The 14,475-nt window shown below is 33.1% G+C and overlaps 1 pseudogene; it reads left to right on the forward strand.

Annotated features, from left to right (window-relative positions):
• The first annotated feature begins 1,096 nt into the window (after nt 1–1,096).
• LOC149245410 (peroxidase 5-like) lies at nt 1,097–13,527 on the forward strand (annotated as a pseudogene).
• The last annotated feature ends 948 nt before the right edge of the window (nt 13,528–14,475 follow it).

The following is a 14,475-nucleotide window of genomic DNA, read 5'->3' on the forward strand; positions in this document are numbered from 1 at the left end:
ACGAGAGGGCCTATCCTTAATTATAAATAAAATGGCAGCAAAGCTCTCATCAGACAGAGGAGAGGGGCGAGTGCCTTAGCGTTAGTTGGAAATTTTGTTCCTTGGTGTCTCTTATTTAATGATTCTGTAAATTGCTTGCATAACTTATTTTGTTGAATCGGTGACTGGACTTCCTCGAGCTGCCAGTACTTTATATTAATTACAGAAATCGATTCCCTTTCTTTTTATGTTATTACAGGCTTGAATTCCGGTTGCATATATGCCTCTGTCTATACTTGGAGTTCTTGTGGCTTTATTAATTGACTGTAATGGATTTACAACTTTAAAGCGGTCTTGATTCTTCAATGGCGCATATGGTTTGATATCGTAATTGTTCTTGCGATCTCCATTTGATGGTTTTAGCGAAGGAAAAAAATCTATGACCATAAGCCTCAACCTCGTGGTTATAATATATGCCGGCGTAGTGCTCTGTTCATAAAGACCTGTGGCGGAAAGGAGTATAGTGTAATAAACAGGACGAGTTCCAACTGGAACCGAAACACTATAAATTGTATATATATAATTCGGGGAATCCGGCATCGCATGGACAGCAAGGTTACCAACCGTATCGATTGTGAAAAGGCGGAACTAGCAAAGTCTTAACCAGGCATCATAAGTGCATCGGGTTTGTTCTAATGACCTTTGTTCGCAGCGGAACTGACGAAGTCTTAACCGAGGATCACAAGTGCATCGGGTCCGTTTCAAAGACTTTTTGTTTGAGCGATTCCGATTTATATATGCGTCGTCAATAACCCCAACATAAAGGGTGGAAAGGTATGGTGATATATCTATTGAATCGAACCATTATAAAGTGCTGAGATTTACACAGCGACTGTCCGGGGCATACAAGCAATTGTTTATGGCAAAGAGTAACTTATAGTTATCATTGATATACGAGGAGTAAGAACTTCGCACAGTTATATATATAACATAACCATATGTTGCGTATGTGTGTTGTATATGTAAGTCCACCAAAGGAGATATCGCTCTAAAGCCTTCAGCCATGGTTAATTAATAAAATACGTCATTGGGCTTTAGGAAATGAAACATTCGTTTAATGACTGATGCGTCCAGTTCAGAAGCAGGGGAAATTGACGAAGGCATAGAAGACCTCGCTGACAGATTGAGAAAATTGTCCATAACGTCTGCAAGCCCGCCATCATATGTTGTAGTTGGAAGGTGGGATTGTCTCAAAAATGTGAGGAAAAATATGAAAGAGAAAGAATTTAAAAAAGTAACCAAGAGTCAGCTAGATTTAGGTCAAAGGTTGGGTGCATAGTATCAATGTCAAAGACAAAAGGCATCCACAAATAAAAGTGATCTATGAGAATATGGAGGAATTAACCAAGCTGATGGAGGAAAGGTATGTGCTAATACAAACTTTGTTTTGCATGATATAGAGGATGAGTAGAAAAAATATTTTTTGTCCTATCATAGTGAGGAACTAGCAATTGTGTTTGGGCTTATTCGTATTCCTGGTAGAATTCCTATTCGAATCATCAAGAATCTTTTCATTTGTGGTGATTATCATACTGCTTCTAAACTCATTTCTAAAATTGCAGGGCTAGAACTTATTGTGAGGGATGCCGGTTAGTATCATCATTTCAAGGATGGAATATGTTCTTGTGGGTATTTTTGGCGATACTAAAACAAGAGACAATTATATGTATGTGATTCCCTCTTACAAGGAAAACGGATTGATTCCCAATCTCTAGCCTCTTGCATCAACAATCTATACTCCAGGCATTGGAAGATGATCAACACTAAATTAACAAAAATTTGATCCTTGACATTGCTAAATTTAGGATCAAAGCCCAACTAGTCTTTCTAAGAAGACACAGGTAACGTAAAATTGTATTTTCTTGGTAAAGCCAGCCTTGTTGTTGGTAAGCACTATTGTGATAGTTTCATGCCCCATTGTTCTCTTTTATTTGTAGTATCTTGTTACTTGGAACCAAAGGACATAATCGCTGTTGCAGAAGATAGTTTTTCCCAAAATTTCTTTCTTTGCTTCTGTTTGTTGAAACACAAAAGAAAAGAGCAACAATATTTTTTGTATCTAGATACAATCTTAGTGAAGGTATTTAACTTTTGCAGTATTAGATACCTGCTCTAAGAAAGATCACAAAATGGTGCTAGATGTTGATGGGATGCAAGCAATGGATTAAGTGTTAGGTGAAGCCTTTCACACCCTTATAAGATCACCGAGCTAGCACAAGAATTTGTCCACCAGAAAGAGCTCCTAAAATCTTACTACTATTACTATGTACAAAACATACATTAATATTTAGACCATTTCAGTGGCTGGAATGAGTGATGAATGTCAGTTTCAAGGTAATTTGCAATATTCACCTCATTATTTGAGTATTAGATATTCTTTTGAAAAAATTACGGAAGTATTCTTACCTCTAATAAAGGTGTTGGGGAATTGACATTCAACCACAAAAACTTCACTTGTAAAATATTTTGATTATCTCTCTTATGTAAGTTATTCATATGATGTCAAATTTCAAGATATGTATTATAATACACCCAAATTTCCATTTTGGATATGCTTTGGATTTAACACATTCGTTGATTCAACAGTTTATGGAGGGTACTAATTTTTTCTTTGACACTTTTGCAAAAGGAGAAAGAGTAGTTGTTAGAGAGTAAAAAATAGGGTTTCGTTTTGGCCAAGATGAATCCCCTACTTGGTTGAATCATAAATTAAAGCTTATGAATCTTGGGGAGACTATTTCTTATCTGGGCAGGTCCTTCGGTAAATAGTTTTTCAGTTGTTGATTATTGGATATGGATAATATCCAAGTTTTAAAAATTAAAAATTCAATCTTGGAGTAATATTGACTTACTACCTTCTAAGAAGATTGCAATTGTTGATAAATTTCTAACAGTGAGTCGCATTGGTTTCTCTATATTTTTTTCTTCTCAAGTAGCCTATAAAATGTTGGAACAGGTACTCCAAACTTTTATTAGGCAAGCAAGGTGGGGTAAAAGGGATTTCTATGGTGTCCTTAGTTTTTTGTAATTTCACTTTACCAAGTGATCAAGGGGGATTGGAAATCCCCAACATTAATATACACATGGTTTCCATTGTTCCTTTGGATTTGTGTAACATCTCTACAAATTTCCATTTTTTTGGGATTCTGTCAGATGTTGATATACTTTGTGCCTATAAATATTTCTAATGTTCTGGGACATTTATGTTAGTGTAAGTTTCTTCTTAAATTTAACCTCTTTGCTACATGTTTTAGAATATATATAGAAACTCAAATTTTGATTGTACTTCACTTTCGATATATTTCACTTGCTTATTGGCTTCCACATTCCCATTTCTATCGACATTCAGTTGTACCTATTGGTTGAATTGTTAGTTTTAAAATCCTTGCCTATATATGCAATTTAAAGGATTACCATAACTCTCACATAATTCTTTAAAGGGTGCTAGCTCAATGGTAGAGTGCCTTTTTTATAAGCAAGAGGTTGGTGGTTTGATCCCACTGTGTTCTAATATGAATTAATCAATGATATTGTAGTTTTATTTTTAATTAAATACTTTTAATATTGGTTTATTTCAATAGTGAGATATTTTTTTAAATTCATTATTTTATATTGTCTCTAAAGAGACAAAAGTGATGCTGTATTATTTTTAAATGTAATTTTTTATTGTCTCTAGAGATACAAATAGGGTTTCGTTTTGGCCAAGATGAATCCCCTACTTGGTTGAATCATAAATTAAAGCTTATGAATCTTGGGGAGACTATTTCTTATCTGGGCAGGTCCTTCGGTAAATAGTTTTTCAGTTGTTGATTATTGGATATGGATAATATCCAAGTTTTAAAAATTAAAAATTCAATCTTGGAGTAATATTGACTTACTACCTTCTAAGAAGATTGCAATTGTTGATAAATTTCTAACAGTGAGTCGCATTGGTTTCTCTATATTTTTTTCTTCTCAAGTAGCCTATAAAATGTTGGAACAGGTACTCCAAACTTTTATTAGGCAAGCAAGGTGGGGTAAAAGGGATTGCTATGGTGTCCTTAGTTTTTTGTAATTTCACTTTACCAAGTGATCAAGGGGGATTGGAAATCCCCAACATTAATATACACATGGTTTCCATTGTTCCTTTGGATTTGTGTAACATCTCTACAAATTTCCATTTTTTTGGGATTCTGTCAGATGTTGATATACTTTGTGCCTATAAAGATTTCTAATGTTCTGGGACATTTATGTTAGCGTAAGTTTCTTCTTAAATTTAACCTCTTTGCTACATGTTTTAGAATATATATAGAAACTCAAATTTTGATTGTACTTCACTTTCGATATATTTCACTTGCTTATTGGCTTCCACATTCCCATTTCTATCGACATTTAGTTGTACCTATTGGTTGAATTGTTAGTTTTAAAATCCTTGCCTATATATGCAATTTAAAGGATTACCATAACTCTCACATAATTCTTTAAAGGGTGCTAGCTCAATGGTACAGTGCCTGTTTTATAACCAAGAGGTTGGTGGTTTGATCCCACTGTGTTCTAATATGAATTAATCAATGATATTGTAGTTTTCTTTTTAATTAAATACTTTTAATATTGGTTTATTTCAATAGTGAGATATTTTTTTAAATTCATTATTTTATATTGTCTCTAAAGAGACAAAAGTGATGTTGTATTATTTTTAAATGTAACTTTTTATTGTCTCTAGAGAGACAATAGTCAGGATCAAAGACAAAAATGCTTGAGTTATATATTGTCTTTATAGAGACAATATTTTAAGACAATTTAATTTGAGACGTCTCATTAAAGACAATATTTAAGACAATACATAAGCTTTCTTTTGTCTCAAGTTAAGACAATTTACCCAAAAGTTGTCTTAAATATTGTCTTAAAAACCCCCCCTTGGGTTGTAGCGTATGAAATGAGTTATGATTTTAATTAAGTGATATTGATAAACCATGGTGTTAGACACATTATTGTAATAAAACATATATACAACTTAATATATATATATAACCATTTTGATCTAGATGAACCTTCTCTTTCTCATGGGTTAGTTTTAAATGCGGTCACAATTTTTTTTTGTGAATTTTTTTTCAAAAAAATCTAATTGTTGAAGTGTTGAATCCTTTTTTTATGGTAGAAATAGATTCAACACCCCAAAATCCTAAAATTCAAGAAATATAATCAATATTATTAAAAATTTCAAAAATTCTATTAAAATCTTACTAAAATTTCCATTATTTTATAAACAAAATCATTTGTCTGTTACACAATTTTTTCTAAATAGTTAAGAAAAAAACACAAAAGACGTAAGCGGAACTTGCAATGTTGTGATGATCAGTACGCGACTATGGATATCATTATTCGATTATAAGTTCCATCTTTATCATCAAAATTATAAGTTCCGCCATAAATTTGTAGGCGCTCCGAAGCGTTATCATTTTATTATAAAAAATAATGTATTAGAACTGTGGGGATAGAGAAGGTTGGAATTTTAAAACAGACCGCGCAGTCAAATTTTACAATCCTAAATAGAAAACCTCCAACAGATTTACAGTCTGTCGCTTTAAACCACTCGGCCACTCTCCCCTTCCCGCCCCCCTAAATCTGTTCCTGAAAACGTACCTCTCCTGTTAGTCGAGTCACTTAACGTACCTCTCCCTTATGGTCTTTAGGCCTTACGGCACCTTCGGGTCAATCCTTCGACAATGGATATATTATATATGTCATTATGGTCTTTTGATAGCAGGGTGGGCTGTTTCGATCGGTGCCAAGGTCGAGGAGGTCGAGATCAGAGATCATTGCGACGGTCTTCGCAAATCACCGAATGACATGCCAATCAAATTCCATCGCTCGTGAAAGGTAATCGTATCGTTTTGGTTTGTTATATGGATGGTTTATATTTTATAACTTTTTTATATAATAAATTTTTGTTGAATTTCCAGTTTAATACAAAATTGCAGTTTCAAGGTAACAATGCAAAAGAGAAGGCCGTATACATTTCCACGGATTAAAAAGAAAAGTTCGGTATTCAAATAAACCATAATGTTGTACGGGTAAGAGTTCTTTGGAGATTTAAAACGTGATGTTTTTGGCTTGGAATTTTTTTCAATGAAGTTCAGTTATTAGGTTATCATTAATTTGTACGAAATGGTTGCTGTCTTATTTGAACAACTTCTCCGCGGCGGTGCCTTCAATGCATTTGTCGAGACAAAGGAAACCAGAATTTGCGTCATCTTCCGAGTTTCCTGCCAGTGCTAGTTGTGTTAAACACCTTATTATAGCTTCTAATGAGGTTGAGGAGTTGCTCCGAAAGTTACTAAAATTCTGGTTAAATCTAGCAATGACTTTTGTAAATCTAAATTATAGTTGTTAAACTTCAAAATTTTAAGAGTTGTAAAATATTTTGATGATATTACAACTATCAAAAACATGATTCAAACACTACAGTTATAATTTTTTAAAATTTTTTTACTTAAATTCCAACCACCTTTAACAATCCGGACAATTACTAACAATCCGGACAATTCCTAAGCCTCGGTAGACTACTGGATGAAACCGATGAACTGAGAAATGTTCATTTCAATGATTCCACCCGGCACCATGCTTCTTCTTCAATGTACATGTGTCTCTATATGCCAGTGAAATTTGCTATCGCCATACACCCCCACCCAATTTGTCACACCCCCAAGCCTACGGTAGTCTTTCAACCGTGCCGGCGAGGTTCGGCACCACCGAACGCTTTCTTTTTAACAATATTCACGTTTATGGACTACGCCTACTTCAACATAAACTTAGTTAACTTGTGTTCTTATAACCGAATAAATGTTATCTTTTATACTTCATCAAAGAACATTCTCATTCATCAATCATCAACAATAAACCGAGAACAATACACAATATGAAGGGAGGGGCAACTCCCCGAACAGTCTGCCCAACAATGTTATTTATATCAAGAATACCAGATTTTACAACAAGTGTGCCAAGCTTCACACTTAACCAATATTCTTACAAAAGACAGGCCACCTGCCTTTTACAACGTTTCATGCACCCTTGTCCAAGAGAGAGTGCTCACCCGAGCCACTCAACCTCTTTACAAAAACCTGCATAAAACCGAGTACAAAAACCTCCTCAACCGTGACAACCCTTCACATAAACCAACCTAAAACATGCGAGATCTTCTTAACTCTTATGCGCATGAGGTATGCGCATATCCTCAAGACTTCGCACTTTTTCCTTGTCCTTATGCGAAGGTATCCAAGTGGAGTTCGATGCCTTATGAGCTCCCATGCATATCTTATATATATTCCTTCGAATGTGATATTACATGGTGTTAATCCATGGCCGACCTCATATTCTTTGTCGTATGCTCTACATACTTTATTACATGTCGGCTTTGATTTATACTTTATTGTTTTATTATTCCATGTATATATACCTTTCGTATTACATAAGTGTTTGTCGTATGTGCTCCATTATTCACATATCCCCTTTACATGTGGCTTATTATATTATATTTTATTCACATATGCATATAATATAATATGTTCATATCGCATATAATATGTTCATATTATTTTCATATAATATGCATATAAACTCCCATATACGCTCAAGTGTACTAACACTTAGCCATTTTTACACACGCTCCTTATCGTCGCATTTCGTCACATTTAACGCGTATGATCGTCGCACCAACGTCGCATATCGTTCGCCTGCTCATCGTGCACGGAGCACCCGCTCGTCGCGTTAACCGCCCACTCGTCGTGCACGCCTGCCCGAGTCGCGAAGGCCTTACACAATTACTCTCCAAGGTGGCACACCATTAAATACTATGGCGCCACTATATTCATTCACTATCTGTTATCCAATTCTCCCCACCAGCAAGTGTTTGTCAGATTAAGCAAAAGATTGTTGGCTTCTTTTGCTCCCCCACTCGAACACAGAATTGTGTGTTACTTCATCTTTAATTGACTCTATTATTCCAAATGGACTATCGATCAATCGACCATCGTTGTTTGCATAATTTAATTAATATTGCAATGTTAACGGTAGCAGTGACATCTTCTGTAATTGTAGCGAATGCGAATGTGTTAAAGGTAGGTTACTACCGGGATAGGTGCCCTGAGGCGGAGGCAACTGTAAGTGCTGTGGCCAAAGCCGTGACAGCAAATCCTGGCGTTGTACCTGCTCTCGTCAGAATGCATTTCCACGACTACTTTGTGAGAGTAAGTAAACATTTTTATAATTACATATCATATATGTAGTGGTATATATCAATTCCATGCGATAATTTGGTCATTGATGGTTGCAGGGTTGCAGGGTTGCGATCAGACTTGGAAATTGATGTCGGTGTTCTAAGTTTTAGCACTTATTTTACAGTTGGTGAAAATTTTTGCACGCCTAAAATGTATTGTGTTCCGTCATTTTGATATTTAATTAAAGTTTCAAACCGTAAAAATGTATTATATCCGAATTTACAAATCCCTAAAATTATTTATTATAATTAATGTTGAATTTACAAAAATCTAACCATAATGTACATATTACACATAGGTGATCCACATGTGTGATTCAGTCGGATTGCTTTGTACCTACAAGGTACTGACTACAGGGCTATGGCAGGGTGGCAGGGCTATGGTTAGCGTGTTATATTCTTTCAAGATCTGGATGTTGAGAATTAATGGGACATTATGGGGAATGGCTAATGTGCTATATTATTTTAAGCTCTGGTTGTTGAGAATTAATGGGACATTATGAGAGTAACTGTCGGCCATATGAATATTGATGACATAATTTAATGACCTATTTACTAGCATTGGAATTGACTCTCTTGCAAAACAACTTTCGAATCTACCACTTTCGCCTTTGCCATCTAACCATATGTGGTTTGATGAATTATGTGTTTTATGTTTTTACATTTTCCTTTGGCATTGCTCTTTCTTGCTAATTGGAAAAAGAAATAACATCCCTGCAATCTTTTAATTTACCCTACTGCACTTTTGAATTTGTTAGCGTCTGAATATGGCATGCTTTCTGGTTCAAAACTGCTAGACTGGTAGTATCAACGTATCACTTGTGTACTCTTTATTTGTTAGCGTCTGAATATGGCATGCTTTCTGGTTCAAAACTGCTAGACTGGTATATCAACGTATCACTTGTGTACTCTTTATTTACTTATGTTGTTATTTTATTATAAAACCTGAAAAATACTTACAAGTTATGTAAAATTTGATATGGTATACAACCATTGAGGAGATTTTGAAGTAAATTAATTTGTGGTTGCTTTATTTAGCTATGAAGTTAGTTATTGTAAAATCTAGAAAATACTTACAAGTTATATGTAAATTTTGATATGGTATACAACCTTTTAGGAAATTTTGAAGTAAATTAAGGCATGATTTCTTCCAACCAGCTTAAGGAGTCCCTAAGGAAATTTTGAAGTAAATTAATCCATGATTTATTCCAACCGGCTTGTGGAGCACCTCAAACTCAGGTTGTAGCCTGATACACCCTCAAATTCAAGAAAAAAATGTGTATTTTATTTTTTGTATTCTAATATATTATGTGTTTTATGGTTTTATGTTATTTGCTAGTTTTGGGAAGTTGAGGATTTTGAATTTTCAAAATTGGAGTGGATAAGAGGTTTAATGTTATTTAGTAGTTTTCTGGAATGGGAAGTTGAAGATTTTGAATTTTCAAAATTGGAATAGATAAAAGGTTTTAAGGTATTAGATTTATTTATGAATCAAAATTGCAAAACCATTTTCTTTCTATTTCTCTCCAATTTTTTGCATGATGATTTGACAATTGTTTTAAAAAGATTTTAAGGTTGGCAACGTTGTTAAATAAGGAACTTCATAACTAAAGATCCTACCCAATACCCACGACTTAGTAATATATCCAATACTCATCCAAATAAAGTTTAAGTAATTAACTAAATGTAGCGTGCTTAAAATGTTCAGTGTCTAAAGTTTAAGTAACTAACTAAAGGTAGCGTAAAACTTTCGGTATCTAAATTCTGTTCTTGTTGTATAACGATCTCTAAGGTTATTTGGTAGCTTTCTAGAATCAAAAGTTGAGGATTTTGAATTTTTAAAATTCGAGTGGATAAAAAGTTTAATGCTATTGGGTATTTTTTCTCGAATTGGAAGTTGAAGATTTTGAATTTTCAAAATTGGAACAGATAAGAGGTTTTTAAAGTATTAGATCTATTTACTAATCAAAATTTCAAAATCAATATTTTCGTCCATTTCTCCCCAATTTTGTGCATGATGTTCTCAAAATTGTTTTACAAAACCTTGTCAAATAAAGAACTTCATAACTAAGGAGCCTGTCCAAGCTTAGTAAGCTATCCGACAATTTTAGTAATCCAACACTCATCCAAATAAATTTTAAGTAATTAATTGAAGCGTTGAATTTTCAGTATAACAGTCTTTAATGCTATTTGGTATTTTTTCTAGAAATGAAAGTTGAGGATTTTAAATTTTCAAAATTGGAGTGGACAAGATGTTTAATGCTATTTGGTAGTTTTCTGGAATCCAAAATTGAGGATTTTGAATTTTCAAAATTGCAGTAGATAAGATGTTTTTAACCAATTTAATTAAAATATAACCAATATTTGACAATTTCCGTATACTTTGAAATTACATGCTATTGACAGGTCGTTAATTTCTTGGTGATAATTTTAAGAAATCATAGTTTGACTTTTGGATTTTTTTTCAAATGCATACACAAATTCTTATAAAAAACCAAGAAATAATACATATTTTTAAATTCAAACTTCACTGAAAAATTTAAATTTTTTATTTTTGAAGAAATGGTGATATAGCTGTTGGATTCTTTTTTTCAAATGCATATAGAAATTCCTATAAAAAAAATACGAGAATATAATATAGATTTATTAACTCAAACTTCAAATTATGAATATTTTTTTTTGGAAATTAAAAATATAAAAATCAAAAATAAAAAATTAAATTGAATTTTAAATCATTCATACATCCTAACGTTATCATACCTGAATGAATTTACAGGGGCTGAAATTTACTTGAAATTGTGTTGTATTTTTTTTTTTTTTCAATGAAGTAAAAAAAATGAAAACCAAATATTTGCTTTCTATTTTTAGTTAGGCATCTTATTTTTTTGGATTTGGAAATTAAAATAGAACTAGATTGAAAACTAACTGGTGTCAGTTGCACTTTTATTTTTATTTAATTAAGTTAAAAAAATGAAAAACAAATATTTCTTTTTAATTTAGTCAAACACATCCTATTTCTTTGGATCTGGAAATTGTAATAAAACTAGAATTCAAGTTTGTTAGTGAGGAAATATTGAAAACTTTCATATATAATATATGTATAGACCAGAATATGTTAAAAATAATGTTTCCGGGTTGACAAACGTCTGAACATTTTGTCCTCTGTACATTGTTGCACATGTGTTGCTAATGGTAAAACTACATAAATTATGAACATTTTGTCCTCTGTACATTGTTGCACATGCGTTGCTAATGGTAAAACTACATAAATTATTACAGAATAATGAAAAATGTCTGTGATTAGTTTAAAAGCCTTTTTAGGATAATGAAAAAGGTCTATGATTAGAATTTTATGTGCCTTTTTAGAATAACAAAAAAGGTTCGTAATTGGAATTTTCCCTTCCTTGTTTTGGAGTTTAGGAGGAAAATAGTTTCAATATAGTTTGTACACGCATGAGAAGGATAAGGTCATTTAGGAATTAAGCCGTTTATGAATTGAACTCTAGTCTTCTGTTAAAAAAAACCTAAATTATTGTCCTAGCAACGTTTGGAATTGTCAATGTTTATGAATTGAATTATAGTCTTGATATTTTAAAAAAAAAAACCTAAATTATTGTTCTAGCAATGTTTGGAATTGTCAACCCAAAAATAAATTTACGAGAACGATTTGTAATTGTTCAATCCTCTTGCTTTACTGTTGAAAATTTTTATAGTTGAATGATCAACTAAAAATCCACACTGTCCATATTTGTTTGCAAGTGTTTCGCTGCTTGAAGATTGTCCAAATTGGGGATCCTCTGTTGATATTTCAGTGATATGTTTTTGTTAGAGATGGATATATCTATGTGATGTCTGGAAGTTTATTATAAGCACAACTTTCATAGTTTGGTTTAAAAAAAGTTGTGTTAATCATGAATAAATGTTGGTAGCTGTTACTTTTAGTAAATTTCCATAATTCCACTATATTTTCAACATCATACAATGTAATATGATTAGTATTATACTAACATTGGAGGCTTGGATGACCATGCTCACATTGTGAATGTTCTATGTGCAAACTATATGATTCTACCTCGAAGCTTTATGAACAAACATAGAATTATTTCTTGATTATTACATAGAAGAGTTAAATGAGGAAAGATCCAAAAATACTAGTTTAATTTATTACAATAAAAAGTGATTTATTGGGGTAAAACTTAAAGTGAAAAGCATATAAAATGCAAAAACGTTATGAAATTCAAGTTATGAAATTCAAATTATTCTAATTTGAAGGGCAAAGAGAATTTGAAATCCCAGAAAGGGTTGCGATGGATCAACACTGATCGATTCTAAAGCAGGAAATCAATCAGACAAAGACTCACCCGCAAACAATCTGAGGCTCCATGGGTTCGAAATAATTGATGAAGCAAAGTCCATTTTTAGGACAAATGCCCGAACGTCGTCTCATGCGCTGACATCCTTGCCTTTGCTACAAGAGATAGCGCCCACCAAGTAATTCACCTACCCATACCCTCTCTTTATCGCTCTGTCATATTGTAACTATATCTTTAGATTCATATTACCGTATATTGGTATTCCCGCAGGCTGGCGGAATAATTTGGGAAGTTCCAGCAGGATGAAGAGACGAAAGGATCTCTCGAGCATCAGACATCCCAGGGAATCTCCCTGCTCCAGGATTCAATGTAAACCAACTCACAAATTTTCACTGCGAAATATTTGTCACAGGAAGACATAGTCACTCTCTCAGGTCGCTACCGTCCGATTGCTACTAATTAACAATAATGATGAGCATCAATCGTATTTTAACATAATTTAATATATTTTCAGGGGCGCCTTCTATTGGGGTTTCTCATTGCTCTTCATTCAGCGCAAACAAGCTTTACAATTTCAATGGAACAGGCCATCACGACCCCAGTATGGATTCTAGATTCGCTTCGTCACTGAAAGCCAAATGCCCAATCCCTACTTCTAATTCAAACTCTGCTCCAACTGTGCATTTGGATTCATTAACACCCAGACAATTAGATGGGAAATATTACTTGGATCTTCAAGTAAAACGTGGAGTGCTGACCTCTGATCAGAGGTTGATGTCGAGTCCATCAACAACCAGAATGGTGAAGATAAACTCCAAATACCCATCTATTCGGAGGAAGAAATTTGGAAGGGCAATGGTGAAGATGGGTGAAATAGATGCGTTGACAGGGTTGCAGTGGGAGATGAGGAAAAATTGCTAGATTGTCAACTAACCAAACTCAAACAGAAGTGAAGGCACTGTGAAACCGGACATGCCAGAGCCAACCATGATTTACTGCAAATATCTTGTATTTTTATTCCAAGTAGGGTGCAATTTCACGTGCATTACTAGTATAGTATGGTTTGTTTTATAAAATATTTTTTTGATTTGGGAGGACGGTAAAAAGTGGCTCGAATCCAGGTAAAATAATTTCAAAAATTTTTGTAGAGCCAATGTTTGAATTGTGTTTTTGATGGTGGAAATGGATTCAGCACCATATAAAATGTCTAACACACCTAAAATTTTGAAATTTAACAACTATAACTTGGATTTACAAAAATCCTCCAACTAGTTAGATAAATATTTTAAAACTAACATATCCTAATGCATGTGAAAGGGGAGGTTCATGTAGATCGAGATCATTATATTTTGTAGGAAATACATCATTTTATGATATATATATATATATATATATATACACACACACACACACTAAAGATTACTATTAGGTATAATTTTTTTCGAAAAAGTAAGATCTTAGTTTTCAAGTAAGAATCACTATTAATTTAGCATCAACCAAATCAAATTATAATGTTCAACTTTGAAAAATAATTAATTAATTTTCAAGATTATCGAAAAAAAATATTTTTTTTAACATTTGATTGGAACTTAACTTGAAGGTATTATTGCAGTGGTTGCACAATATAATGTTGTATAGATAATTTCTTGACATATTTTATCCTAAATTTATGGATATAGTTGCAATATTCATGCTTGATTTTTAGATAGTTGTGTGGTGTTTTTTTATTCTTAAGCTTTGCAAGAAAAACATCTAAAAATAAAATTCTTGAAAATAGCCCATACTAAAGTATATAACATATTTATCATGTGTGACTTCCCACCACAATTTAAGCAAGTATTTGCATAAAAAAATGGTTAAGAATAAGAT

This window comes from Pinus tabuliformis, chromosome 7, assembly GCF_031772625.1.
Source record: "Pinus tabuliformis cultivar Carrire ecotype Pingquan chromosome 7, CPIR1, whole genome shotgun sequence".
Taxonomy (NCBI): domain Eukaryota; kingdom Viridiplantae; phylum Streptophyta; class Pinopsida; order Pinales; family Pinaceae; genus Pinus; species Pinus tabuliformis.